Source organism: Dermochelys coriacea, chromosome 10 (genome assembly GCF_009764565.3).
Source record: "Dermochelys coriacea isolate rDerCor1 chromosome 10, rDerCor1.pri.v4, whole genome shotgun sequence".
NCBI classification, from domain to species: Eukaryota; Metazoa; Chordata; order Testudines; family Dermochelyidae; genus Dermochelys; species Dermochelys coriacea.
This window is the reverse complement of record NC_050077.1, coordinates 21,348,810-21,375,946: the sequence shown is the minus strand read 5'-3', so window position 1 is coordinate 21,375,946 and position 27,137 is coordinate 21,348,810. Positions and strand designations below refer to the sequence as shown.

Genomic DNA, 27,137 nt, shown 5'->3' with positions numbered 1-27,137 from the left:
ATTTTGGGAGGCATATGGGAAGATAACTTTGTGCTTACACTCACACCTTCACTCTGAACCATGTTGCTCTCCTCTTCATATAACTCAATACCTACTCCCACATAACAGCTTGCATATGTTCCTTGTAAACCCTATATATATTGTGGCTCTGATTCAGGAAAGCACTTGAGCATGTGCTTGGAGTGTTTCATGAACAGGGATGCCTTCCTGAACTGGGGAAGAGGGGAAGCATCTGTAATTGATGCTAGAGAGCCAGTGCAAAGTAGCCAGAAAGGCATGCCAAACAGGGACATCTTTTTGGCCAGATGAGTATATGAAGAAAGAGCCCAATAATTCTTTGTATTGGGAAGGCTCCCATGCTTATATAATGCCACTAGCTGAGCTACTAATTTTGTTTATAAATCTCATTTATTCACAGCTAAACTGTTGTATATTTCTAGCATTACTCAGACTAAGATCAAGAGATTGTCATGTTGTGAATCCCAATGTAGGAGTGTGTGACCAGGTGGCACTCCCACCCTGCTCCCAAAAAGTCTATACAGACTGTGTAAGGTCATACTTACTAATAAAGCCAAATCTCAGAGAAGGGTAACTGATGTAATAACAACAGAACATAAGCCTCAGCCTAAATTTTCTCCCTAACCATGGCTGTCCATAGGGTCTTCTTCAGGATCTCCCTGTCTGCATCCCTAGTTCTCTCTGATCACAGGTTCACATCCACCTCTTGTATTCTTGTGTTGGTAATAAACCACAGTGCCACAATCAGTGGGCAGAACTAACTCGGCAGCTTTATGCAGGGCTGTAAATCATCCTCACACGACAGCTCAACAGAAGAGCCCAGCATTCCTGTGCAAGTCACAGATCCTGCCATCCTGTTGCAGAGCACATTTCTTGTTAGGAAAATACCTTAATTTTCTGCTGTTGCCTGGAGCTTCTTAGCTGATACTGCTCCTAACAAAATGAAGAAGGCATTTTATATTTAGATATAAATGTTAAATGGTTAATCCATATTCCATAGTGGGAGAGGGAAATTCTTTTAGCATAACCCAGCGCTGTATTTGACTAGAAATGTACCATATTGTATTACACCTTTCCCCGAGTACACACAAGTAGTACAAGCTACTACAAGCTACTTCCACACTCTGGAAGCTGCAATATCATATATAGAGTTGGATGGTGCTGCATGCTGAGAAAAGTATGATAAAAATGAAGTTTTTCCTCCTGTGAAGGGAAATGCTGAACTACAATTGACTTCTCATCAGCATATAAATTGACACAGTGCAGAGACGCATTCCACGGAAGCTGGCATGTATCGAAATAGCTAGGACTGCTATCTCAGAGTACAGATATAGACAAAAGACGATATTGTAGGGAATGATACATTTAAAAAATGTTGATACTTTGCCCTATAACTGCTCATTTTAAGGCAATGTTATTCAGCAAAGTGAGGTAGGTCTTAAGATTCCTTAGAACCTCCACCACTGAATATCTTAGTAGAGGCAGACAAATGGAGTAAGTAAGCATATCTAATCATTAACAAACCTATCCACATTGTCTTTATCCTTTGTGCAGACCTGAGAAGGAACGGGATGGATAGTTTTGTGGCGAAAGCACAAAATTGGGAGTCGGGTGATTTGAAATCTCTTCATGGTTCTGCCACAGACTCTCTGTGACCCTGGGAAACTGTCTTCATCGCTCAGCACATACGTTTCCTTATCTATGAAATAGGGAAGATACTAGTTATGTACACAGATGCTGTAAGAGTAAATTCAGTTACATTTGTCAAGTGATTCGTGAACCTTGGATGGAGGGAACTATAGATGTGAAAATATTTATCTTATTATTACTGTTTAAACACTGAAGGTTTTGCCTGGCAGACTGGAGCCAATGGTGAGGGTATGCTGACCTCCAAAAAGAAGGAATAAGCACACTCAATAAGTCTGTATGTTTGTTCCACATACAGAATGGGCCTGAACTCGTAGTGAGCTCCACGCAGGCAAAACCCTGCACTTGCTCAGAGATCATTACAGTATCAGAGCTAGAGCCTCCTCTGGAGGTGTGTGATCCCCCACCTTATTTGTTGCTCATAAAGTTACTATAGGATCCAGATGTCTCGTTAATCTAAAACAGTGAAACTATTCCAATTTTTAAATCTCTGCTAATCAATGTATAACAGCTGAATAAAGGAGTACTTGACCAGGTCCTGGCTCACTATTAATGGAACTACAAGCTACTCCATACCTACTTTGCCACCATAGAAACTGGCTGTGTTAGTACAAGTAAGAAGAAGAGAAACTATGATGGAGTTGGGGTGCATTACTGGGAAATATGCTACTTAATGAATAGATGTGCATAAGTAACAGAGTACCTTGTACTGTCCTTGGAGGACATTAAATCCCTCAAGCAGCAGGAGGAGGACTAGCAATGAGGCTTACAGGATTTCACTTTTTTTTTTTAAGAAAAGCTGCCATTGTCTTATAGGTAGTAAGAAATTTTATGAAGATCACAATGATGAATATAAAAAAAACCCTCAGGCACAGGGTTGTGAAAAATGTAGGCATCTGGGCAATGTAAGCAGGCAGAAACTGATTCATATTTAAAGAGATGGAAATAAATAGTGAGTTTTGGGGTAGAAAGGTTTGCCCAAAGCACATTTGCACATACGAGTTCCCCTTCTATCTCAACCCCACATACAGAGGCTTCTTTCCAGAGACTCCGAGGCCTGTCCTGGGAATATCTCCTTTGTATGCCCTTTGGAATAAAATGCTCACATTTTATACAATTTTCGGCGTGTGTTGTTTAAATTGGTTACTGAATTGGTATTTCTTTTCACTGCTAGCATACTTTGCTTCTTGAATTGCCTTGATTTAGATCATGGAATGTGACTTAATTTTACAAACAACATTATGTGGCATGACATTTCTGGTTTAAAAGTGTCTAAGCTACAGTAACACATTTCCAGTTATAAAATAGTTTCTTCCCTTCTTTACTGAGCTAACGGAGAAAAGGTATGGCAAGCCATGGTATGTTAAACTGAGGGTTATTGGTGGTGGTTTGTTTTTGCCGAATGTCCATTATAGTCACATGTTTGAAATACTGGTTGTAATTTGTAAGATCACCTCTCGTTGTGTTGGTTGAGGAAGAGGGGGACGGCAGAATATTACACCTATTATTTAAAAGATGTTTCTTAGCGGCCTGTTCTGCTGTCTCTATCCTGTCATCTCTGCTAAAACCAAAATTGCTAAATGACTAGAATCCAAGGCTCATCTCAGATCAAATGACCACATCAGCTGTTGATCAGTAGTGGGACAACTAGCAGATTTTTCTTCAGAGTAGGTGCATAATGTAATTGCAGTGAGACAATTGGATAATTTCAATTACATGAAAGGTACAGTACATTTTCAAAATGAAAAACACTTTTTAAGTTATTGAAAACTTTTCTTTTGGAACCACTTCCATCAAAAATTCATCACAAATCAGAACCAGACCTGGGACTGAAGACAGTGTTAAATGTTCGGTCCAGTACAATCTACAGTGGGTAGGAGGGATCCCTGTGCCCAATGACATGTGGTACCCTCCTGCTGTACAGAGGAGAGGTAGCAGTCTCACACTGTCTGTCTATGATATTTATAGGCTGCCCATCACTGTTGTATCCCAGATAATCAGATATATATACATAGGAAAAGCCTCTATTGGCACTTCAGTGTTCTGCTCCTAGGCAAATACAGAAACTAGCTGTGAAGCCTCTTTCTAAACACATATAACTATGGGGGGAGCAAGGGAAGACATTTCCACCAACTTTTTGTCTCTTTCTCCATCACCCAAATCCTTGATCCTGGGAACATTTGCACATATCAGTCACCTCTTTAGTTATGGTTTCAGAGTAGCAGCCGTGTTAGTCTGTATTCGCAAAAAGAAAAGGAGTACTTGTGGCACCTTAGAGACTAACAAATTTATTAGAGCATAAGCTTTCGTGAGCTACAGCTCACTTCATCGGATGCATTTGAAATGCATCCGATGAAGTGAGCTGTAGCTCACGAAAGCTTATGCTCTAATAAATTTGTTAGTCTCTAAGGTGCCACAAGTACTCCTTTTCTCTTTAGTTATGTTGTTGTCCCAAGGGACAGTCAACAAGACTCCCCCTGTGAGTAGGATTCCTCACATGTGTAAGCGTTTGCATGACCAGTCTTTAATCAAGAGTCAAAACAGCCTCTCTGACATTTATGGATTTCTTTCAAAACCCAGAGAAGAAGCTGAAAGAAGAACAGAAAGATTCCACAAGAAAGCTGTAAAGTGCATTTTAAAGACACTGAACTACTGGTTTTTACCTTGAAGGTTTAGTTTGGTTTGATATCACAGTCAGGAAGAGCAAAAAACTTCAATAAATCTTTTTTTCTCAGAGTTGTATTTTGTTTTGTGATGCCTGAGACTTGGCAGGGGAAGAGGGACACGTGCTGAAGTAGCAAAACTGGGACAAATCTCAGTATCTCAAAAATCAAACATAATTTTTCTTTTTTTAAAAAAAAAGAAATTCTCCTCTTATGCTCATAGTCACATGAGAGCAGAGTGATTCATAGGCTGTGTAGGGCCTATGGACATTAAACAGGCTGTAGTGAAAAGGTTTGATATATGTAGGTGCTAGGCTGAAAAACTTGGCATTGATACAGCTGGTCCACTGCCTCTTTCTCCACCAAAAAGAGCAAGTGTCTGCAAACTTTTGTCCATCAGAGTATTTCCACTGCATGTGCCTCTGCAGTGTCAGTTCAACCAAGTCAAAGGGACAAATTCAGTCCCTTGGGGCAGGGGAGAGCAAATGGTACCTCCCTGCACCAGCCTACCTGCTACACACCAGAGAGGATTCACCAAAGGCTGAACAGTTTATGGCACTGCTGCCTGTCCTCTCTGTCTTTGGGTTTTCTCTAGAGAAAGGCAGCTACAATCTCCACCACTGGCTCTATAGCAGCTGCATTAATGGAGCCTGCCAAGAGAGGCACTGATTCCCCCAGCCGTCCTCTATGAGGAGCACTACCCATTTCTATGGATGCAGCCATGGTTGCCGACTCCCTCAAAAAGAAAGGAGATTGTGGCCGCCTTGCATCAGTACAGTCTCCCTGCTGCATGGGCAGATTCTTGGATATCAGGAACCCTGTGCCAGAAGCCAGCACAAACCCGGGTTAATTTGGTCCAGAGTCGTCAGCAACTGAGAGAAAAAAGCAAGTAAAAACCCAAAAGCAAGACAATGTTCAGGGAGGAGAGTAGCAGCTTAGGCTTGATCCAAGTATTGCTTGTGGAAGGAGATGGTTAGTGCTGCTGAGATGTTTTCTCATTTCCTGCTATAATTGTGGGTAATCAACCATAAATCTTGCTAGGCAGCATGACGGAGTCAAATGTTGATGGTATGTGCCAATTATGCACCACTGGAGATATGCCTACCATGACCATCTGCAGAGCACTCCACCTGCCAGTTGGTTTCCTTAGTCTGGCAGAGCAGGCTGTGCTGGAGTGAACACACCTCCCTGCTGCTTTAATCTTTTTTCTCCACTAACTTTAATTAGTCTCAGCTAAGGCTTGCAAGGCATCGGAATGGTGGTATTTTAAAGTCAGTTTGCTCATATGATGGGTTTTCCTAGGAACACCCAGCTTTTAAGGGGAGGAAAAAATAGCTAACATAGTCAATCTATAGTTACTCTATTGAGAAATAATAACCAACATTTTTTAATGTAACTCTTCTGGCACAACTTTAGTGGCTAATTATACAATTAGAAATTTAGCTACCACAATTAGATTAGGAAAATTTTACTTAATAGAATAACAATCTCCCTGGTGACAGGCTGTGGTAGTTAGGCCTGTAGTGAAGTGCACTGTTCTTGGCTCTTCATTTCTTGACAGATTGCTGGTTGCCAGAAAAGAACCCCAAGGTCAATTCTGAGGTTGCATCAACAGACACATCATATTGCATTAATTCTAGGGCATAAATTGTATTCACTAGCCTGGGTGTCTTGTGCGGAGTAGCGCACAGGCACTCCAGAAATCTGTACAATCAATTATTCTCTATATTTAGTTGGTTAATTATAGGAGCAAAGTCAAGCAGAGGAGCATAAGCACCACTTTTTCTGGAACTGAGCAAATTAACAATTTGAGCCATACATTTGTGACATTTAAAATGGACATGCACTCGTTCAACAGGCCTTGTCCTCAGCTGATGTTAACTGCCATAGAGCTGTTGACTTCAGTGAAGCGATCCTGATTTCCATCAGCTGTGGATCTGGCCCACTTTGGGCCAGTTTTAGTGAGTTTATTATTTAAAAGTTGCCTGACAGACAAACTGAGAAACCAACAGTCTCTATCCATAGAAAAATTACAGCATGAGAAGTGACTATGCAATCTCTACAGTCTCTCTACCCATGTGCATCAGCTATATCTGGGAGATGATACCATTGTGTGGGGGTTAGGGTTGCCAACTTGGTAATATTTAAAAACCAGACACTCCAGCAAGAGTGCCAGAGTCTCCCCTGCCCAACCTCTTCCCCCCGAGACCCCACCTCTTCCTCCGAGGATCCGCCCCATCGACTTCCAGTCGAAAATCGGGCACTTGGCTACCCTAGTGGGGGTAAGAAGGAGGTTCAGTCAACAGAGCTCCATGCTCTCTTTAATTTCTCTGAGGCTGCCAACAAGGGTGTTTATGTGATGAGGATATTTGTCCAATAAGAGCTGCAGGGGGGTTAAAGCTACAGTATCAGAATCCATCTGCCTTACAAATGTCATAACACTGATACAGAATGTGCATAGACTGCTAACAAAAGATTATTCATTCCCAAGCATTGCCTAGTTATCATAAACTGTGGCAACAGATATGTCATCCAGATGAAATATCAAGTCCCATATCTAATTGCATAAACCAGAAAAGATTGGCAAATATTTTAGAATTTAGTCTTGATTCCCAATTGAAGATTAAGTTTTCTGGTAGATTGCATCCAGTTAAATCTGGGATCCAGTCCTGTGCTGAAAGGAGAGGCTCTACCAATTTCCATATGACTATAGTTTTACTTTAAACCATTATCAAAGTTACATTATGTAATCTATTCAACCCATCAAAGTGGCCAATGCTGCTTTACAACCAAGAAGCTACAAAGTATGTGATAACTTTGTTAGTCTTCAGCCTTATTCAGAAAAGTTTGTTCATCTTACCTGCACAGAATCTTTGATACAAAATAATTCAGCTCCACATTAGCTGCAGAAAAACAAGTCTCTTCTTCTTGTACCAAATTATACCTGTTCTAATTGGGATAAGTTTGGTATTGAATATGTTTTGTCTTGGAGGGAAATAAAGGTGTCCTAAATGGATAAATAGCACAATTGGATTAACTGTTACAAAGAAAGTTACGCATTTCTTGATCTATTTGCACATCTTGGCACTAATTCCTCCTGTTTATCCCAAATAGCAAAAATTGTGTGATAAGATTAACAGCATTGCAGCAGCTACTGCAGATTACTGGTTTTTCTCTGGTTGTTTTCTAAGATATTTTGGTTGGTCAGAGGCGGATTATGATTTTGTGGGGCCCTGGGCCAGAGCAAGTGGGGACCCCTCCCCACCTCTTTCACCTGCAGTCTCCTCCCGCCCCCTCGTCAGGCACTCCTGGTGGGAAGCAGGGTCGGGGTGTGGGGGCTTCCCTCGCTCCCCCGCGGGACCGCCAGGCGGGTGGCGTGGGGCAAGCCCCGGTGCCCCAACCCTGCTCCCCAGCAAGAGCGCTGAGCAGGTCAGGGCACCCATTTTTTCAGGGGCTCCCAATTGGCCAGAGCCCCTGGGCACAGGTCCCATTGGCCCAGTGGCTGATCTGCCACTGGTTTGGTGCATGGCTGCAGGTTCATACATCTTTATCTCCCTATCTTTATTATATGTTACCTTAGTAAAATATGTAAGGCAAAATTCTGTCCTCAAAGCATAATAATACATTTATAAATATATGTTCTTGCAACTCCCATTGCCATCAGTGAGATTTGCATATGAGTATCAGTGGGCAAAATTTTGCCTATGATGTTTTTAGTTCATACAAAACTGTAGAATTTAGTACAATACAATACAACACAACAGTCACACTGGACTCAAATATTTGTATGTCATATTGAAGCTAAAGAGACATTCTCTTTTCAATGTTTCCAACAGAATCACTTGAAACTTAGATGCATGTTCATAGCCTAAGTATTCAGAGTTTAAAGGCACGATGGACTTCTTTATTTTCTTTCCACTCCAGCATGTGTTGGATGGGGTACTTAATTACACTGCAGGGCCAGATTAAAGCAAATCTGGACCATAAACACCCAGTTTAGGGTGAGCAGAGTAAGGTAAATATATCTCCACCTAATAGAGATACTCTGGTTTGCAGGACACATATGTGTATTGGTGGGTTTTTTAAAAGTTTAACAGTCTACGGCTAGCTGCAACACAGTTGATTAAATACATATTGGAACATGATTTTGTTTTCCAAAGTATCCAAAACACCACTCCTAGACACCACTTGATTTTTTTTTTTAGCCTGGCTTGAACAATGGTTATGTTGTAATAATCCCATGAGAAATTGAGCTCAGAGTAGAAACTGAATCTCAACCCTCACTGGAGTGAAACACCACTGTGAACAATAGATACAGGAAAAATACGATTACAGATGACATGCTAACAGTGGGGTCTTCCTTAATAGTTGGGAAAACAGAACATGGTATTCCTTCAGTCAGAGGAAGTCCACAAGGACAGAATAATCAACTCCAGTCTTGCCTTCTGCCTTTTGCTTCTGTCACCTTGTCACTTACCTTAGCATTTTCCAGCACATGCAGATATTGGGCTTGATTCAGCATATGCGCTGTGCATTGAAATCAATGGCAGGTCTGTATGCAAACAGCCTGCAGGATTGGGCCTATTATGCAGTCACATTTTTATTTTGCTGTGTTGATTTGCTATTCTTTTTTCTATTTTTGCCCAGAAATAACATTTTCATTCCCTTTCCGGATTTAATATTTTTCCTTTCAAAAGAATCCAACTGCTGTTTCTCTCACAATGGAAATCATGGTATGATGAACAAGGTAACAGGAAAACAAAGTCTAAGCCCAGTGAACCCTATTTATCCTTGTGTGACGGTGAGCAATATCTAATTTCACTTAACCTCCTTGGTTCACAGATCTCTCTCCAGAAATCCTGTTATACTTTGATTCACCAGTCCATGAGTTTTGATTGTTTCTAGAGGGCTTGGAAGCTAACAGACTGGTTATTTTATTTGCATAGTTCAAGAAACACTGAAATTGGCCTGAGTGATTATAATTTTGTCAAAAGAACAGGAGTATTTGAGGCACCTTAGAGACTAACAAATTTATTAGAGCATAAGCTTTTGTGGGCTACAGCCCACTTCATCGAATGCATAGAATGGAACATATAGTAAGAAGAGATACACGTACAGAGAAGTTGGAAGTTTCCATACAAACTGTAAGAGGCTAATTAGTTGAGCTATTATTTTGTCCTCTGCTTGTTGAATCACATTTTTCAGAGAAAATTACATTGGTACTCTCAATGCTTTCCCAGGTGTTTGTGGGCCTGTACTAAATTCAGTAAGTGTCCCAATGGCTAAGATAAACTAGAAATTGTATGGATGAGTGAGAAGATTGTAATTCAAGGAGCTCTGCTGCAAAATATTTTTCTAAGCTCACAGGGACTCGTTAATACCCCCCATTACCTCGCTGGTTCCAATATAAAGTGCCAGATTTACTGCTGCTGAACAATCCAGAGTGATTTACTGCTCTTGCTCTTCATCAGCAAGAAGGAAGAATCAACCCATCCCATTAGGCAGGCAAATTAGGAGGCTGTTAAACTGCACAGAATGGATATTTATATTTCCCTGTTTTTCATGCAGCTAGGGTACATCGTGTGAAGGTGAACAATGAGTATCGGTAAAATGGCCATTCTGGCAGTAATGAAGAGGATCTCTACGTTGGATGGTCAATAAGTGCATTGGAATCATGACACTAAATGAAAAAGATGCTTCCATCTGTGCCAATGCCTTTTTTTCTCTTTAGAGCGATAAACCGACTCTAGTTGTTTTGCTTTTTGTTTTGGACTGTGCAACTTTGCCTTGGGCTGTGGTCTCTGTTGTGTGTAATTTGCAAAATGAGTGAGCATCTTCATTTCACTATTGGAAAGTTATCAGCCTCTTTGAAAACAAATTAATTCACAGGACAAGCTGACCCCAGTAACTTGGCTGGGTGCTGGGGATCTATATGGGCAAAAAGAAGGGAGGAATACAGCAGAAGTGGAGCTGCTCTTGGATTCCACTCCAGTCTATTGGAGATGAAGGAATTCAGGAACTGTATAACAGATTCTCTAGCCTTCTTTAGCCTTGACACTCTCCAAGCTAGTCCCTTTTCCTGCCTCTAAATCATCTGTGTAACAATGCTCAGGGACCTTCTGCAGAGCTATATTCCCTGCTGCAAGTTGGTGCACAGCCTCTCAGATCCTATCCCATGCCCATTGTACACTGATTCCACTGCAAGAGGGCCCTTTGTGTCCACAGAGGAGAGATAAGGGTTTCCCCGGTAGAGATGATGGTGTTGATGGTATGGTTTACTTCATATATAAAACTAAGATTTAAACACACACAAAAGAAAATGGCATTAAAACTGAACAGTAATTATGTGTATAGTTTTTGGAAAACTTAAAAAAAATTATTTAGCTTGGCAATAACTGAAATATCAGTTATAAGTCCCTGTGTCTAGGGTAATAATCCTTCTTTCTCGTCTCACTGGATAGCGTACCTGTTGTTCTAAGTTCACTGCCAGATGAGTAGAGAGTTTGAAAATGTTCTACAAATGAGTTGCAGTTGGAAAAGTGACTTCTTATCTTCTGTAGGCATAACTTATTGTACACACCAGGCCTCCCTGCATTCCTCTGTTCCACCCCTGGAGCTCCCTCCCATGCCCCTATTTCAGGAACTCCCTGTTACTCCCCCCTGTCTCTCCCTATGGCAGCAGCTCTCATTCCCCTCTTCTGTCCCTATGCTTTCCATTCCCCACTTCTGCTCTGTGATAGGGACTCTGTGTTCCCTCTATAGAAGGGTCCCCAAATCTCTCCCTAGTGGCAGGGTCTGTGTGTGTGCCATCTTCCCCCAATCTTCCCTCAACATCGGGGTTCTGTGTACTCTTCATTCTTTCCTCCCTCTATAACAGGGTCCCCCAGTCTTTCCCCTCCTTGCCAGGGGACTACCTGGAAACCCTTCCCCCCCCTCCTCCTTGCCTAGGGCTTTGTCTGCCTCACATTCCCCCCTTCCCCAAAGGGCTGTGTGCTCCCTCCCCCTATATCAAAATCCTCCAACTTTCTCCCCGTCCTCCATACCAGGGTCCCCCATTCCCCTCCCAGGTCGGGGCTGTGTGTATGCCCTCATTCCCCTATTCTCCCCGCCATTGGCCCTCCCCCACACCATTATTATTTGTCTGGGAGATAAATCATGTTAAACCCTCTATTGAGAGGATGAGCAGAGATGGGGTATTGTTGTGCTGGAAGGAGCTAACAGGTGCTACCAATCAGTTGTTTGATCTATAGACAATCACAGAGGTGCGTGAACCTGTGGCTGTGCTGAGCTAGGGTTGCCAGGCATCTGGTTTTCAACGAGAATATCCAGTCAAAAAGGGACCTGGCAGCTCTGTGGTAGTTAAAATCCTATTGGTGCGGGGCTGTCAGGCTCCCTTCCTGGCTCCGTGTGGCTCCCAGGAAGCAACCGGCATGTCCCTCTGGCTCCGAGGCATAGGGTTAGCCACTGGGGCTCTGCACGCTACCCCTGTCTGAGTGCCGACTCCGTAGCTCCCATTGGTCGGGAACCGTGGCCAGTGGGAGCTGCGGGGGCGGCGCCTGTGGGCAGAGCAGTGCATAGAACCCCCATGGTTCCCCCCCCTACACCTAGGCCAAAGGGACATGCTGGCCGCTTGCCGGGAGCCACTGCCTACCACACTCCAACCCCTTGCCCTAGCATTGAGCCCGTTCCTGCACATAAACTCCCTCACAGAGTTTGCACCCCAACCCCCAGCCGGAGCCCTTACCGCCTCCCCCACACTCCGAGCCTCTGCCCCAGCCCGGAGTCCCCTCCCACACTCTGAATCTCTTGGCTCCATCACATTCCCAGCCTAGAGTCTTCCCCTGCACCCCAACTCCTGTCCCATCCAGAGCCCCCTCTCATACCCTGAACCCCTCATTTCTAGTCCCACCCTGGAGCCTGCATGCCCAGCCCAGAGCTTGTACCCCCACCTCATCCCAGAGCCCCCTCCCACACTCTGAACCCCCTCCATCCTGGAGCCTTCTCCTGTACCCCACCCCCCTGCCCCACCCCCGAGCCCCCTCCACACTCTGAACCCCTCATTTCTGGCCCCACCCCAGAGCCCACACTCCCAGCCAGAGCTCTCATGCCCTCCCACATCCTAACCCCCTGCCCCAGTCCAGTGAAGATGGGGGACAGCAAGCAACAGAGGAAGTGGGGATGGAGTGAGTGGGGCCTCGGAGAAGGGGCAGGGCCTCAGGGAAGGGGCGGGACAGGGGTGTTTGGTTTTCTGCAATTAGAAAGTTGGCAACCCTTTGCTAAGCAGATGGTAGGAGTTCCACGTTTTTCCCCCATTCCCCTTCTTTTTTGGTTTTCTGATGTTCCCCAAAATCAATGGGATTCTGACCATTGATTCTTAGAACAGTCTCTGACATTTTGGAATTGATTGGATGCAATGTTTAAAGTATCTGTATGTAATGCAATCAGACAGACAGAAAAAAAAATCCCATTATGTTGAGTGTAAGGCCTTTACCAGCTTGGTCAACTACTGCAAAGTGAGTGTAAAATGTTGCCATTCTGATCTGGTAGCACCTAGAGCTTTTTATTTCATCATGTTATCATTATCCACGCAGCGGCTAGAGCCCTGGGCCCTTTAAAGCACCCCCCAAGGCCCACTGCTGGAGCCCCGGGGTAGTGGCCACAGGGCTCCGGCCATGCTTTAAAGGGCCCTGGGCTCCAGCTGCTGCAGGGAGCCCCTGGCCCTTTGAAGCGCCCCCACAAGCCCTGCTGCCAAAGCCCTGGGGTAGCGGTGGCTGCTGCGGGGTGCCCTCGGGGTTCGGGGGGGGGCGCTTTAAAGGGTGCGGGGCCAGAGCCCCCAGGCCCTTTAAAGCACCACCCGAGCCCTGCTGCCAGAGCCCCGGGGTAGCGGTGGCAGGGCTCTGGCAGTGATTTAAAGGGCTCGGAGCGCCGCTGCGGTGGCCAGAGCCCAGGACTCCCAGCTGCCTCTGCAGCCGGAGCCCGGGGGCCTTTAAATCTTGATTTAAAGGGCCCAGGTATTTAAAGGCCCTGCTGTTTCCGGTCGAGGCCACGCCTCTTCCTGTTGAGGCCACACCCCCTGCTCAGGATTCCGGAGTACCGGTAAGTCCTTTAAATTACTTTCACCCATGTTAACTTATATAAAATAGTCAGTGGGTAGAGCACTCACCCCGGCTTTAGGCGGTTTAAGTCCCACCTCTGCATATTAAATTATCTAAACACAGTGGATCAGCTTCAGCAGGAGAGACTGACAGAGCCCTGCAGATTAGCCCAGAGCCTAGTGATTAGGGCACTTTCCTGAAAAGGGGAGACCTAGGTTCAAATCCCTGCTCCATATCATGTAGAAAAGGGAACTGAATCCATATCTCCTATATCCTGTTTCAGTGCTCTGACCACTGGGCTAAAGAAAAGAGTGTTGGTGGCATTTCTTGCAAAAATTAGCTTAGGTGCCTAAATCCGGAAGAGGTCCTGGCTGTGAATCCCAAGCAGAGATAGGCACCTCACCCTGGCCCAGAGTTAGGCACCTAACTCCCTTTGGGGGGCCTTGGGCTCCACCCCTCTCATCAGCATTTCCTACTAGCTAGCTCAAGTGGCTCCCCACTCAGTGTGCTGGCTTTTGTGAATAGCATTCTTAGATGCCTAACTCTCCCTGTGCATAGGGAGTCTGGGATTCCTGTCTCAGGGTTGTGAATTCCATGAGGCAGCAGGACACCTAAAAGTTAGGTGTGGCACAGCTGAGTATTGCAGCGTCTAATTCTACACTTTACATTTAGCTCCATGAAGACTACACTTAGAGCAGTATTTTCTGTTGATATTCCAAACAGCTTCCATGGATGTCAGAAGGCCAGATAGTGCTTTCGTTTACCTAGTGCAGAGGTGCGCAAACTATGGCGCACGGGGGACATTCGGCCCGCAGGACCATCCTCCCCGGCCCTGAGCTCCTGGCCGGGGAAGCTAGCCCCCAGCCCCTCCCCCACTGTCCCCCCTCCTCTGCAGCCTCAGCATGCCGCACCGCAAGCGCTCTGGCCTGCCGCTAGGTGCGTGGCTGGCTCTGGCCGGGCAGCAGGGCTGCGAGTTCCTGCTGCTCTAAGCAGCATGGTAAGAGGGTGGGGGATTCCGGGGGGCAGTCAGGGGACAGGGAATGGGGCATTGGAGAGGTGTGGGAATCCCGGGGGGCTGTCCGGTGGCAGGGGTGTGGATAGGGGTAGGGGGCAGTCAGGGAACAGGGAGCAGGGGGGGGTTGGATAAGGAGTGGGGTCCCAGGAGGCAGTTAGGAGTGGGGGTCCAGGGAGGGGGCAGTCAGGGGGCAAGGAGCATTAGATGGGTCGGAGGCTCTGAGGAGGATAGTCAGGGCAGGAAGTGGGAGGGGGTGGATAGGGGGCGGGCGCCAAGCTGTTTGGGGCGGCACAGCCTTCCCTACCTGGCCCTCCATACAGTTTTGCAACGCCAATGTGGCCCTCAGGCCAAAAAGTTTGCCCACCCCGACCCGGTGCAAACCCACTGATGTTGCTGCAGTGTAAATGAGGGCACAATTTGGCCCAAAGAATTATACAAATAGAACAAGCTAACTGTATGGATGCCACTTGTTCTGAAATGTGACTTTTATGTGAATGGGAAGCAAACCATTTTTAAAATCTCCTTTGAGTCTAAGAAATTATTATGACAATCTCTGCCTCACTCCGTCCCACAAAAATAACCTCAATAGAAGTCACACGAGAAAATTACGTTCAAGCATTTTAAGTTCTTACTGAGAGTCAGAAAATTTCCGAGTAAGGTTGAAATGCTCCACACAGAATCACCAGTTAGAAAAATTGGAGCACATACACTGTACCTTAATGACAGGTTTCAAAGTAGCAGCCGTGTTAGTCTGTATTTGCAAAAAGAAAACGAGTATTTGTGGCACCTTAGAGATTAACAAATTTATTAGAGCATAAGCTTTCGTGAGCTACAGCTCACTTCATCGGATGCATTCGGTGGAAAACACAGTGGGGAGATTTATATACACACACAGAGAACATGAAACAATGGGTTTTATCATACACACTGTAAGGAGAGTGATCACTTAAGATGAGCCATCACCAGTGGGGTGGGGGAGGAGGAGGAAAACTTTTCATGGTGACAAGCAAGGTGGGCCATTTCCAGCAGTTAACAAGAATGTCTGAGGAACAGTGGGGGCGGGGAGGGTGGAGAAATAACATGGGGAAATAGTTTTACTTTGTGTAATGACTCATCCACTCCCAGTCTCTATTCAAGCCTAAATTAATTGTATCCAGTTTTCAAATTAATTCCAATTCAGCAGTCTCTTGTTGGAGTCTGTTTTTGAAGTTTTTTTGTTGAAGGATAGCCACTCTCAGGTCTGTAATCGAGTGACTGGAGAGATTGAAGTGTTCTCCGACTGGTTTTTGAATGTTATAATTCTTGATGTCTGATTTGTGTCCATTTATTCTTTTATGTAGAGACTGTCCAGTTTGACCAATGTACATGGCAGAGGGGCATTGCTGGCACATGATGGCATATATCACATTGGTAGATGCGCAGGTGAACGAGCCTCTGATAGTATGGCTGATGTGATTAGGCCCTATGATGGTGTCCCCTGAATAGATATGTGGACAGAGTTGGCAACGGGCTTTGTTGCAAGGATAGGTTCCTGGGTTAGTGGTTCTGTTGTGTGGTGTGTGGTTGCTGGTGAGTATTTGCTTCAGGTTGGGGGGCTGTCTGTAAGCAAGGACTGGCCTGTCTCCCAAGATCTGTCAGAGTGATGTGTCATCCTTCAGGATAGGTTATAGATCCTTGATGATGCATTGGAGAGGTTTTAGTTGGGGGCTGAAGGTGATGGCTAGTGGCGTTCTGTTATTTTCTTTGTTGGGCCTGTCCTGTAGTAGGTGACTTCTGGGTACTCTTCTGGCTCTGTCAATCTGTTTCTTCACTTCAGCCGGTGGGTATTGTAGTTGTAAGAATGCATGATAGAGATCTTGTAGGTGTTTGTCTGAGGGGTTGGAGCAAATGCGGTTATATCGTAGAGCTTGGCTGTAGACAATGGATCGTGTGGTGTGATCTGGATGAAAGCTAGAGGCATGTAGGTAGGAATAGTGGTCAGTAGGTTTCCGATATAGGATGGTGTTTATGTGACCATCGCGTATTAGCACCGTAGTGTCCAGGAAGTGGATCTCTTGTGTGGACTGGTCCAGGCTGAGGTTGATGGTGGGATGGAAATTGTTGAAATCATGGTCCAATTCCTCAAGGGCTTCTTTTCCATGGGTCCAGATGATGAAGATGTCATCAATGTAGTGCAAGTAGAGTAGGGGCATTAGGGGACGAGAGCTGAGGAAGCGTTGTTCTAAGTCAGCCATAAAAATGTTGGCATACTGTGGGGCCATGCGGGTACCAATCGCAGTGCCGCTGATTTGAAGGTATACATTGTCCCCAAATGTGAAATAGTTATGGGTGAGGACAAAGTCACAAAGTTCAGCCACCAGGTTTGCCGTGACATTATCGGCGATACTGTTCCTGATGGCTTGTAGTCCATCTTTGTGTGGAATGTTGGTGTAGAGGGCTTCTACATCCATAGTGGCTAGGATGGTGTTTTTAGGAAGATCACCGATGGATTGTAGTTTCCTCAGGAAGTCAGTGGTGTCTCGAAGACAGCTGGGAGTGCTGGTAACATAGGGCCTGAGGAGGGAGTCTACAGAGTCGGACAATCCTGCTGTCAGGGTGCCAATGCCTGAGATGATAGGGCATCCAGGATTTCCAGGTTTATGGATCTTGGGTAGCAGATAGAATACCCCAGGTCTGGGTTCCAGGGGTGTGTCTGTGCAGAGTTGTTCTTGTGCTTTTTCAGGGAGTTTCTTGAGCAAATGCTGTAGTTTCTTTTGGTACCCCTCACTGGGATCAGAGGGTAATGGCTTGTAGAAAGTCGTGTTGGAGAGCTGCCTAATGCATCCCTTTGTGCCTGGGTACAGAGCAGACTCAGGTATGCCTCCTCCATTAATTTATTGGTTTTCTTTAGTTATGCTCTTCTATCACAACCTTTGTTATTTTTTAGTAAGTAATACACTCCATAAAGGATGAACAGAACAAAGTACTTCTCAACTCTGACATTTTACCTCCAAAGATTCAAAAATAAGCCTGCCTTGTGTATATCAATGCCATTATTTTATGGGCATTTTTAAAGCCACATCAAATGGTTTTATTAATACTCTCCAGATTATCATAGAATCATAGAAGATTAGGGTTGGAAGAGACCTCAGGAAGTCATCTAGTCCAATCTCCTGCTCAAAGCAGGACCAACACCAACTAAATTATCCCAGCCAGGGCTTTGTCAAGCTGGGCCTTAAAAACCTCAAAGGATGGAGAGTCCACCACCTCCCTAGATAACTCATTCCAGTGCTTCACCACCCTCCTAGTGAGAAAGTTTTTTCTAATATCCAACCTAAACCTCCCTCACTGCAACTTGAGACCATTACTCCTTGTTTTGTCATCTGGTACCACTGAGAACAGTCTAGATCCATCCTCTTTGGAATCCCCTTTCAGGTAGTTGAAGACTGCTATCAAATTCCCCTTACTCTTCTCTTCTGCAGACAAAACAAGCCCAGGTCCCTCAGCCTTTCCTCGTGAGTCATGTGCCCGAGCCCCCTAATAATTTTTGCCCTCCGCTGGACTCTCTCCAATTTGTCCACATTCTTTCTGTAGTGGGGGCCCAAGACCGGACACAGTACTCCAGATGTGGCCTCACCAGGTCCCAACAGAGGGGAATAATCACTTCCCTCGTTCTGCTGGCAGTGCTCCTTCTAATGCAGCCCAATATGCTGTTAGCCTTCTTGACAACAAGGGCACACTGTTGACTCAAATCCAGCTTCTCATCCGCTGTAATCCCTAGATCCTTTTCTGCAGAACTGCTGCTTAGCCAGTCGGTCTCCAGCCTGTAGCGGTGCATGGGATTCTTCTGCCCTAAGTGCAGGACTCTGCACTTGTCCTTGTTGAACCTCATCAGATTTCTTTTGGCCCAATCCTCCAATTTGTCTAGGTCACTCCGGATCCTATCTCTACCCTCCAGCATATCTACCTCCCCCCCACCCCCCAAATCTTAGTGTCATCTGCGAACTTGCTGAGGGTGCAATCCATCCCATCATCCAGATCATTAATAAAGATGTTGAACAAAACTGGCCCCAGGACTAACCCTTGGGGCACGCCACTTGATACTGGCTGCCAACTAGACATCGAGCCATTGATCACTACCAGTTGAACCTGACAATCTAGCCAGCTTTCTATCCACCTTATAGTCCATTCATCCAATCCATTCTTTTTTAACTTGCTGGCAAGAATACTGTGGGAGACTGTATCAAAAGCTTTGCTAAAATCAAGATATATGATGTCCACTGCTTTCCCCTCATCCACAAAGCCAATTATCTCATCATAGAAGGTAATCAGGTTGGTCAGGCATGACTTGCCCTTGGTGAATCCATGTTGACTGTTCCTGATCACCTTCCTCTCCTCCAAGTGCTTCAAAATGGTTTCCTTGAGGACCTGCTCCATGATTTTTCCAGGGACTGAGGTGAGGCTGACCAGTCTGTAATTCCCCAGGTTCTCCTTCTTCCCTTTTTTAAAGATGGGCACTATATTTGCCTTTTTTCAATCGTCCAGGACCTCCCCCGATCACCACGAGTTTTCAAAGATAATGGCCCATGGCTGTGCAATCACCTCATCCAATTCCCTCAGCACCCTCAGATGCATTAGATCTGGACTCATGGACTTGTGCATGTCCAGCTTTTCTAAATAGTCCTTAACCTGTTCTTTCACCACTGAGGGCTGCTCACCTTCTTCCCATACTGTGTTGCCCAGGACAGCAGTGTGTGAGCTGACCTTATCTGCTTCTTTAAACTGCAAAATATAAACAGTTACACTGCATTCCTATAGCACCTGGCAAGCTGGAGTAATGGGGCACATATGCACAGTATCAAGCTCCCGTGAGCAAGCATGTAACTGCCTATCTATGTAGGCTCAGTGCTTTGCTTATATGGGGCCTGATTATGCAACTCTTACTCCTGTGAGAACAGTCCCATTGTGCGACTACAGCTCACATTGAATAAGTACTATAGCCCAGTAAGGGTTGCAAAACTGGAGACTGGCTTTCCATTCAGCAACGTACTTGAAGACTCAGTGGGACTACTCCTGTTCTTAACATTAAGCATATGCTTAAGTATGTCACTAAACTGAAGCTATGGATGATACCTCCCGGTATTAAAAGACGATCTCCTCGTGGCAATCGGTAGAGTCCATATATCAGTGCATTCTACTCAGCCCCTCTACAATTTTTTATATAGGAGCTGCAACAAGGAGCTGCAGATCTGCTTGCCTGAGATAACTGGAGTAGCATTTACTTCTTAGTAAGACCCATAGAATAATGCTGGGCATCTGTTCCTCCTTTCCTGCAAAGTCCCACAGAAATCTATCCTATGCCTTATCTACAGGATACTACATGCACAATTGGAGAGGTCCTCTCCTGCCAGCAACTTGCCGATGGTGTTCAGGAATGTTTCACGTTTTCTACACATGCAATTTATGCCATCACAAGGATGTCACAAAGTCTTCATGAGATCAGATTCTGGATAAAGAGCATCTGAGATGGAAATGCTGGTCAGAAAGGGGAAAGTGCTATACAGAACTAACTAAATTGCTGCCTCATGTTCATCAAGATGGGGTCCTGCCAATCATTAGGAGGGCCAGACAATCGGATAAAATCAGATGCCACTTTCTGTCCGCTTCCTCGCAGAAGAGGATTTGACCACTGTTCCATATATGCAAGACCTTCTGACTGGATTACTACATCTTGCACTCTAGTTGGTACTGAAGGTGTCAACAATGCAGAAGATCCAGATGCAGAATGTGGATTCTTCGATGAGATGCATTTCCAAGAGCATAGCACCATGTACTCTGAGTCTTCCACTGACTCCCAGTCTGCTTCTTTTGCCAGTTCAAGGCCGTGATCAGGGCTGGATTAAGACCTTTAGAGGCCCTATGCACTGAAAAAATTCTGGATATGTTCATCAAAGCTGACTCGACAAAGCATGTCCGCTTCCATACACAATAGGGAAAGTGAATCAAGTCTGTCCTGACACATTGTTCTCTGGGTTTTTATTCTTTTCAGCTGAGAGAGTGTTCTGCGGAGCAGTTAGTAATCATCAATGTTAGAAAAATACGATCTCTACATTTGGAAATACACATTGTATTCCGTCTTTTCATATTGTGTCATGAAGATCAATGTGACTAAATTTCATTCCTGTTTCGTTAAACTTTGAGTGCATATAACAGTGGAACTGCCATACTTCTCCTCAGAGATTCATGTTCAAGTCAACAGGGTATGAGTCAACTAGCTTTTGGGAACCTTGTGAATATTATTAGTCAGATAAGTCCATATCGTTTAGAAAAGAAAATCTACTTGATGCTTCTTTGTACACTTCACCTCTCCTCTTCATATGAGCTTCAAGTGTATCAATTATAATGTAGTAAATAGATACGTGAAATTTGTCTCTAGGATTCAGTGCTGTTTCTGAGTAGCAGCCATGTTAGACGGTATTCGCAAAAAGAAAAGGAGTACTTGTGGCACCTTAGAGACTAACATTTATTTGAGCATAAGCTCTCATGTTGCATCCGATGAAGTGAGCTGTAGCTCACGAAAGCTTATGCTCAAATAAATTTGTTAGTCTCTAAGGTGCCACAAGTACTCCTTTTCTTAGTGCTGTTTCTGTCGCACTGCTATCATTTGCTTGTTTTTTCCTGATTCGCTTGCGGGACTGGGCTTCTTTGTAGTTAGTATCAGGTAAGATATATTTTGATATGTCTTCAGATCTTTCTAAATCATTCCTCAAAGTGTGTAAGTAGTCTGCTAATGACAGAGGTCTGCACATGTTTTCAAATCCAATTCTTTTTCTTGGAGAGCTTGACTTGTGTGATAAAACTGTTGTTGACCATGTGGAATGAAATTTTACATGAATACATACTCTAGTTCTTGCATCTTGTTTGCAATGTTTTCTGCCTCTCATATTTTTTTCCCTTGTGTGATTGGTCTTCAGCTATACTTTCTAATGCATCCACAATCTTTGAGTAGGACTCCAGAATTGCATTTGTTGCCACTGCATGTGCCTCCCAGCGAGTATTAGAAAAAGATTTCAATAGACGATCATTGCCCAAATATGTTTTAAGAACTGCCCATCGCTGTGTTGAGGCAGTATAAAATAACTGGACAGTTGAGAAAAAACTTACTGCCACCAGACAACAATCAACAGCACTGCAGCCAACAAGATTGAAAGAGTGTGCAGCACATGGTATGAATATGGCATATTTGTTTTGTTCTACAAGCTTCTTCTGCATTCCTTGATAACGCCCTGACATGTTGGCAGTGTTGTCATAAGATTGACCTCTGCACTTTGAGAAATCTATTTTGCAAACTTGGCACAGATAATGCAGTACTTGATTTTGCCATTTCTTCACCAGTGTGGCTTTTCAAATTGAGGAATGTTATAAATCGTTCAACTGGTTTTCCATCTGTGGGAGACACATATCTTAGTACAATACTCAATTGATCAATATGTGAAAGATCAGGTGTAGAGTCGACAGATAAACTGAAGTACCCAGCAGTACTTATTTCATCCACAACAGCTGAACGAACTTTGCCACTCATTAGACCAATGAGTTTATCACATATTGTCTTGGATAAGTATGATGGGTTACTTTTGCCAGCATTCCCATATTTTGAGATATGGCCTGCTAAAAATGGGTCAAACTGAGCCACAAACTCCAACAATCCCAAGAAATTTTCATTCTGCAATGATCCAAATGTGTCATTTGGTCTCTGGAAAGGCAGACCACGTTCAGCTAATGTTTAAATAACAGCTATAACACGCTGCAAGACATGTTGCCAGTATTCATGCTCCCCTTTAATTTGTTCTTCCAATTTTTGTGTCAATCCAAAGCCCTGTCTTCGATTTAAATATGTCAACATTGAATCTCTGTGAGTAATGCTGTTTTAAATTAAAACAGTATTCCACCAGTCACTAAATCCATCTGCAGCAAACCAGATGTTGAAGGTTTATATGCAAAAAGTTTGCAAACAAAATAGTACACAGACCCTGTTGATGGTGAATACAGTAGCCATTCTCGAGTGTATTTCTCACCATTTGCTTTCATGCCAAAAAATATTTTTTGTGGACAATATCTTGTTTGTTTTTCCATTGGTAAAAGTCTGATGTGATTTCTCAAATGGCCCAGTGTGGTGTTGACAGTCATTTGGTCCATGATCTATCCAGTAAACTATATCATTGGTACTTAAATCATCCCACATACCAGGATCTTTTCTCCTATTATTTACAGCATGAGCAGGTTCAATCTCTGACACATCCACATCTTCTGGAACAATGTCTGTTTTACCACCAGGAGTAGGATGATCTCAGTTACAGTCTCTGACACATCCACATGTTCTGGAATGGTGTTTGTTTCACCAATAGAAGAAGGGTCAGTCTCTGAAACAACTACAGGTTTTGGAACGAGGTCTGTGCTACTGAGAGAAGATGTTGCTTCTGATGGATTTTCTTTGAAAAATGATGTCAGCTTTGGAAGATTTTGGAAAATTTCACTAGTTTTTTGTTTCCTTTCTTCCGCCAGTTACATTTCTGTACTCCACTCAGTTGGTTGTTTCATTTTCTACCCCTTATCTCAGTTATCTGAACTTAAAAAAAAAACAAATTACACAACGTACACTATTTTTATGTGTGTGTGTGTGTGTGTGTATATATATATATAATATATTATAAGAGAGGAAAAAAACGAATCAAGTATGTATAACTCAGAAGAATATATCCATAATAAAGCACATTTATTGCAATACATTACGGGATCTGATTTCCCTGCATTATTTCGATCTACGTTAGTAGGACGCCCCCCCCCCGGTTTAGGTGGGGATAAGTAATAAAAAGAGAACAGAAAAACGGGGGAAGAATGTGGAGTGGAATGTAAGGAAGTCTAACAAAGTTCTGATTTTTTCCCATGATGACTACTTTGATGCTTTTTTTGAAATATCAAATATCAATTTTTTTCAAAAAAAAAATCTCATTTTTTTTGGTGTCCCCTGCTTTGCTGGTGCCCTAAGTGTTTAGTCTGCCTATTGGGTAATCCAGCCCTGGCCGTGATCTTCAAAGCCATCAGCAGGTCAGGATCTGACTAAATCAGCAACTACATCTCCTTGCATGACCTTTCCAAGACAGCAGTGCTCCTGTGAGGCAATTTAATTGACAAAACACAAATTGAAATGCGTGAGATCCAGAGATGGAGTTTAGCTACAGAATAAGCTTCCAGACTCTGACCACCTTGAAAGCATACGGTAAGACCTTTCTCATTGATAAAACTTTCTCAACATAATGGGAAATGTATAGAATACCCCAAGCAAAGTTCACTATAACTAGGGAGAGGAGACGAGTCTCAGTTACTATGTTGCTGGGTGCCAAAACTTTGAGATAGATGGATAGAAGAACAAAAGACTCCAGGAAGCCAAGGTACTATGTAGATATAATTTAACTGTGCAATGCTGAAACACTACAGCGATGGGTTCTGTAAAAAATAGTAAAATACAAAGATATAATTAGCAAAGTAACAGACCCAATGCTGGCATGCCGGGGTGTTGTAATGTCCTTCTCTATACGGATTCTCTTGGTAGTGTTAGAAAAGGCTGCATAGGCTCAGTGAAGCATCAGAGAAGGTCCCAGAGAACTGGACAATAAATGAAGAAGGATCACAAAGGTCAGGGGTTTATTGTTAAGTGCTACAGGAAAATTTCATATTGACAAAAATGTCTGCAGGAGCATTGGAGATGCTTATGAAGAACAAGATGGCCTCAGAAAGGGCTTGGGGGGGCAGCATCAGAGCAGGTCAGCTACTGCCAAAAGAAGCAATGAAGAGAGCCATTAGGAAGGACCAGTCATAGGAATAATGGTGAGGGGTAGAGGTCCAAAAGGGTATTGACCACCAGTTGGTGACTCAATATTGGCGAGGTTACAAAAGTGGGGGCAGGGAAGGTAATGATGGGGCTGGGAGACGAAAGAGGATTCTGTATTTATTAAGAAGATTAAACCAAAGATTTCATGAATGGCTAAAAAGGGGCTAATTCTAACCAACAGGGTTTAAGCATCCTCATACCTATAATCGTGATTTAGTGCATAAATTATCCTCCATATAGATGCAGTGAAGCTGCCTTACTGCCAGCCACATTTCTAACATTTTGTTTTTTCATGCAATGTTTCAAGCTACTTGTTTGTTTCACTTCTCTTGGCTCCAATAGCCTGGTATTTCTTGTAGCACAACTGCTGTGACAGTGACCACATACTCTGGACAGCATTATATTTTTGACTAGCTGCCTACCATTCAAGTCCCACCAAATGTATTTTCTTCAGACTACACACAGCAAGATTCATGGCTGCTGTAACAAAGCAAGGGGAAGATGGTCTTGAGCTCCCTGAACACAGTGATACAGCTTGACATTCTGCTGTAGTTACTGGCAAATCTCCACGAGGCAAATTGTAGCTTTATTGTGTCCACAAGCACAAGAAACATATTAAATGCTGGTCCAGAGAAAACCATTCTTCTACCAAGGGGATAGTGAGTCTGTAAGAGAGCTGCTTCTGATTATACTGTATGGTCCAAATTTATCCCCTGATGTAACTCACTTATTGTCGATGGAGTTAGTTACACTTGGGATTTGGCCCTCTGTGTTATGTGGAAGAAGGAGACGAGAGGGTTGGCTTTTGGAATAAGGCACAGGACTGTAAGTCTGAAATTCTGTGTCCTATTACTAACTCTGCTGTTGGTTTCCTATGTAATAGGGATTTGTAAAGTTGATCAGAAAGATTTTGACTGCCTTGCCCCCCTTTCCCACATGCTCTGGAGAATCTAGCGCTAAGGCTAATCATATTTAACCCTTGCATTCAGGGGAACACTAGGAACATATTGTAGCTGGCCCTGAACTGAGGTAAGGAGGGCACAGAGGACAGAAAAAAGAAGACACTCCTTTCCCCCCACACACAATTACACACCAATGCAAGGGGGACGCACAATATGTAAGGTATTAATGCTGTTCTAGCCGCTCCATTGAGGGCAGGGAGAGCTTGGCACTATTGCTTTGCCCATTCTGCTCTCTTCGGTGACTGTATTCCACCAGCACTGCCCAGAGTTCCTGCAAGCCTTGTGTCTGCTACAGAAAAGCAGGCAGTACTGGCCAGAGAGTCAGCATAGCCAAGTGAATCCCCTTGAGCTTGGTGATAGCTAAGGGTCTGGCCCCGTGGACTCAGTTTTCTCTTCTTTCTGTTTTCATGCCTGACAGCTAACAGCATCATCCACTTATTGTGATGAACTTAAAGTTTAAAATTAAATACAACACACCAAACTGCTTGCTTATTTATTTCCGTTCCACCACGTTACAAAATGTGGAAAACAGGAGGAGTTGAAAGTACCTTATCCCCCTGAGCTACCACAGTTCAGGAGCTCTCAACTATTCACTTAAGGAACTGCCAGGCCTTTAACACTTCTGAACAATGCCAAGGTTGGGACCAAGAGAATAATGAAGATTTTAAACCTTTTCCTAAGCAGTTTGTAATCTCTAATATAATGGAGTTCAGTACTTGGAAACCTCAGAGAGATGACTCCTCACATGGAAGAGTTTTTAATAAAGCCATTAACTTTGCAAGTAAAGTGTGGGCCCCTCATGAGTGTCCTTACTCCCAATTAACGCTTTTGTTCCAACAGTATCTAAGGATATTTTTAAAAATATGCTGAGTCTGGATGTGCAACTGACAAGGAAAGCAAAGCATAGAAATGTGTTGAAATGAACAGCCACTTGCATTTTGAAAATGTTTAATCTTACTCTGAAATTACACTTTATTAAATAATCCATTCCTGATGGAGACATCAACATGTAATAGGCAGCTGCTATGGGAATTCCTGCAGCCCTATGAAATAAGAACAAAAATCTACCACACTTCTATAATTAATTTATTACCTTCCAGTTTTAAACACCTTTAAAATTCAGCATGGATCTCTTTCCAAGGATGATGATGTACAGTAGTTGCATTAACAATGAGGAGTCCTTGTGGCACCTTAGAGACTAACCAATTTATTTGGGCATCAGCTTTCGTGGGCTAAAACCCACTTCATCAGATGCATGGAGTGAAAAATAAAGTAAGCCGTATATATATTACAGCACATGAAAAGATGGGAGTTGCCTTACCAAGTGGGTGGTCAGTGCTAATGAGGCCAATTCAATCCAGGTGGAAGTGATCTATTCTCAACAGTTGACAAAAAGGGGTGAATATCAACAGAGGGAAGATTACTTTTTGTAGTGCTACCAAGGCCAATTCAATCAAGGTGGACATCACCCATTCCCAACACTCGACAAGAAGGTGTGAGTATCAACAGAGGGAACAGTATCAACAGAGGGAAAATTACTTTTTGTAGTGATCCAGTCACTCCAGTCTTTATTCAGGCCTAATTTGACGGTGTCCAGTTTGTAAATTAATTCCAGTTGTGCAGTTTCTCGTTGAAGTCTGTTTTTGAAGGTTCTTTTGTTGAAGAATGGCCACTTTTAAGTCTGTTTATTGAGTGTCTAGAGAGATTGAAGTGCTCTCCAACTGGTTTTTGAATGTTACAATTCTTGATGTCTGATTTGTGTCCGTTTATTCTTTTGCATAGAGACTGTTTGGTTTGGCCCATATACATGACAGAGGGGCATTGCTGGCACATGATGGCATATATCACATTGGTAGATGTGCAGGTGAA

General features: G+C 43.8%; 1 protein-coding gene and 1 long non-coding RNA gene across 3 annotated transcripts in view; both read right to left on the bottom strand.

Moving 5' to 3' along the window:
- SHISA9 (shisa family member 9) overlaps positions 1 to 27,137 on the bottom strand; it is a 249,914-nt gene that overhangs the window by 61,668 nt on the left and 161,109 nt on the right. The window lies entirely within an intron of this gene.
- LOC122456099 lies at positions 20,838 to 21,269 on the bottom strand. The gene is made up of 3 exons (XR_006274765.1): positions 21,073 to 21,269; positions 20,917 to 20,925; positions 20,838 to 20,868 (listed from the first exon to the last, which is right to left on the bottom strand). It is a non-coding gene; the product is annotated as an uncharacterized LOC122456099 (long non-coding RNA).